The sequence below is a fragment of the Opisthocomus hoazin genome, chromosome 8 (genome assembly GCF_030867145.1).
Source record: "Opisthocomus hoazin isolate bOpiHoa1 chromosome 8, bOpiHoa1.hap1, whole genome shotgun sequence".
Taxonomy (NCBI): domain Eukaryota; kingdom Metazoa; phylum Chordata; class Aves; order Opisthocomiformes; family Opisthocomidae; genus Opisthocomus; species Opisthocomus hoazin.
In genome coordinates, this window is record NC_134421.1 from 60,431,571 (window position 1) to 60,435,114 (window position 3,544).

The window sequence follows — 3,544 nt, forward strand, 5'->3', positions numbered from 1 at the left end:
GGCGGCGGCCCGCCGGCGGGCGGTGCGCAGGTGCGGAGGCAGCTCCGCCCCTCTCCCGCCGCAGGGCGCTGCCCTCGGGCCGCGCGGTGGGCGGGGCCTGGCCGTGGCGCGGCGGCACCGGGGGCGGAGGGGCGGCCTCAGCGCCAGCCCCGCGTTCAGACCGGCTCCTCGCCCTTCGCCGCCCGTTTCCCGACCCGCCTCCACGGCCTCGCGGGGATCCGTCGTCTCCGCGGAGCCCCTGCGTTGGGAAGGGCCGGCAGCGGTGTCAGCCGGGCAGTGGGCGTGAGGCCCGATACCCGAGCAGAGCTGCGGGGAGCTCGTGTTCCCTCACAAAGGGGGCTGCGTCCCCCGCCATGTGTCTTTTCAGTGGGATGTTCCAGCACACCACTGTCACACCGAACTCTTCCAGTATAAACTCTGCGGAACGGCCCTAGGTGTTCACCGCCCTGCTCTCCTGGCTCCGCTCCGCACAACAGGGCAGTTCAGGACAGCCAGTTTTCCTCTCCGGGAGCCATTATCGCCAGCTTTGGTTGCCACAGAGCGCTGTGTCTCTTCAGCGAGCTCGTGAGGCGCTTGGGCAGAGCTTACCACCCGCTGAGGCTCCTCTGGGCACGCGTGGCCATGCAGCGTGAAGACGGGCCGTTGTGGCACCGCGAGCCGAGGGCGCTGCGTTTTCTGCGAGACAGATCCGCCCCGACTGGGGAAGTCCCGAGACTGAAACAAGACAGTAACCTCAAACTTTGTTTTAAGAAGCATTCTGAACGTATGCAATGCAACAAGGAGTGTTACGGGTAGGACGGCTTCATCAGCAGCAGTAAATTCAGCGCTCTGCCATGCCCAGCTGGCAGGGAACTGCCCGTGCCCAGGCCAGTGAAATCCCTCAGCTCCCGACACCGGACGGCCCCGTGCAAACCGCTTTTTGGGAGCACTCCCAGCTGCCAGGGGCTGGGAAAGGCACACGGGAGCAGTACTTGATGAGAGCCAAGTTAGGGCTGGGAAAAGTTCTGGCAATGTGGCAGTAGGGGCAACTTGATTTCAGTGCCAAAGATGGTCCCTGAGCGTGTTTGGAGCGTATGGCTTTAGATCAACAGGCACTGACAGGCAGAAAGCAGTGCTGTCAGTTTTTACTTCCTGTTTAGAATTTTTACTTTGTTCCTGGAGTTAGGAGCTTTTCCTTTGGCTGATCGAGTATTATCTCAAAAGTGAAGGAAAACCAGAGGCGAAATTCTATTATTTGTCCAAGTCCCACAGTGTGTTAAGTGTTAGAAAGAAATAAAATACTATTAAAAAAAAAATAATCTGTACTACCTATGCTGGGGGGAAGGCGCTGTTTTTCGGTACTGTTTTCCTAACCCAGGAACTGCCCTCTGCCTCAGACTGTAGCACAGTACTTCTGACATCCTCTGCCTCCGTACAGATACTGCAAACCTTCCCCGCTGCTGTCTTGCTCTGCTCCAAAAAGAGCGAGAAAGCTGGGCTCTCGGCAGATCATCAGAAGGAAGAGGATCTTGGGCCTCAGATGTAGTAATTGTCTTTTCCCCAGGTCCTTCAGCACCGGCCTTCTGTGCCCCCTGTGCTTTCCTTTTCAACAGATACAGCCAGTTTCTGCAGGAGCTCGGTGCTCAGTTGATGAGTGCCCTCAGTCGCTCTGTCTCTTGCTCTGGGCTTTACTTGCACACTGGGTCTCAAAAATGGTGGGAACTGAGGCTCCTGCTCATTGTGAGCTATCTCTTGCATCTGCCAATGTCCTGTTACTCAGAGCTGATTCACGAGAGCTGTCAAAAGTGGTGCTCCCTTCCGCCTGGAATGTTACCAGTCACATGCAGATTTTAGGGGACAAAATTACTGTGACTCACAAATGACAATGCTGGTTGTTAGAAGCTCCTGAGCTGTCTCAGAGGCTAAAGCTTAGGAAGGCTATTCACCATGATTTACCTTCTCAGACTCCAAAACATGGAGCAACTTCAGAAAAAGCCATCATATTTCAAATATATAGCTTTTCTGTAATATTTTGTGTGTGTAGGCAAGTTGTTACTGCCTTTGGAGCTCAGAATGAAATTGTACTGACTGCCCTAAAAAGTTTGCATTGCCACTTCATATGCCGTGTGCTTAAACAGCAGCTTTAATCCTGCAGCGGGGCCTGTCTGGTTTCTGTCGCAAGGACTGTAATTGCATGAAAACAGCAAAACACAAAAGCATGATATACTGCATACATTTAAAACTAGAAGTGGAAACTGTTGTTAACACATCAGTTAAAATACAAACCTAAATGCCAAGAAACCAGATGCTACCTAATTTGACAATAAGCCCTTGATCGCGTACATAACTGTAATCTCTGTGATTGAAATCAGTATTGTTACTGTTATTTTGCTGCCTGTACTATTTTAGTACCCACATAACCTATGTAAGAAGCACCTTGTAGCTGCGAAGTAGGCACATCCGTTCACCAGAAAGAATTTACATTGCAGGCAAATTAGCTTCCGTGGAACGGAAAATCTAACCTTACATGCAGCTAGCTACTTCTCCTTTTTTTTTTTTTCTTAGTTTAGTTTCTCCCTTTTAGTTTATGCATATTCAAAAGATCCATCCAGTTCCAGCATTTTTTTAATTTGAGATATATCTCTGTCAAGTTGCAAAATAAAAAAACAAAGCGCCAAACTGTGCATTTGAAAATTAAAATTGAGCTTCTCTTCCATTTTACAGTTAGATCTAACTGATCTCATTATGCTGGGATTTATCTCAAAGATGTTTTACCAGACTTCACTAAGCCATTAGCCATCCTCCATCCTAGAAATTTGAATCCTTGCTAGACATAGAATTACAGCTTAAGATAAACTGATTATCCTCATAATATGTCTCCTACTTTACAAAATAGCAGTGTCTCATATGTAAATGCAATCTAAAATTTAGCATCCAGCAAAGGTCATTAGAGAGATGCAACTTTAAATCAGGAGATGTTATTATTCAGCTAAAAATGCAATAAAATAACACAAATAATGATGTTCTAACAGTATGAGCTGAATATATAAACAGTGACCACTAAACTCATACAAAACACTACTTTTTAAATGGTTTTAACAATCTCTTTTTACAATGAGATTATTTAAAATTGACTGTTATAACAATGAATGCCCATGATATCCCTCTGCTCTAGGTAAACAGTATTATCTGCAGCTTCCAGACAGAGAAAATGAGACCTTTCTTCACAGTTCTTATGTGTCCAGTCTCAAGCAGCAATGAAGTAGAAGGGCCAGGATTAGCAGAGGGGAGTTCTATATAAATGATGTTCTTGTCATTTATCCTGCAGTCATCAGCATGGTACGTAAATAGTTGACTGCCAAGTTCAGGATGCCACGGAGCCTTATGAAATGGGATGATGATATAGGTGAGCGTCTCAGGATGACAACCTGGTTCCTTCAAATCCAGACTCCAGATTTCACCCTAAGTATGAAGAGCTTTGTATTTCACATTAAGTAGCTGTTTTAGATTAGCAACCCTTGTGAAGAGGTTTCTGGAAAAGGACCAAATGACACTTTCGGTTTTT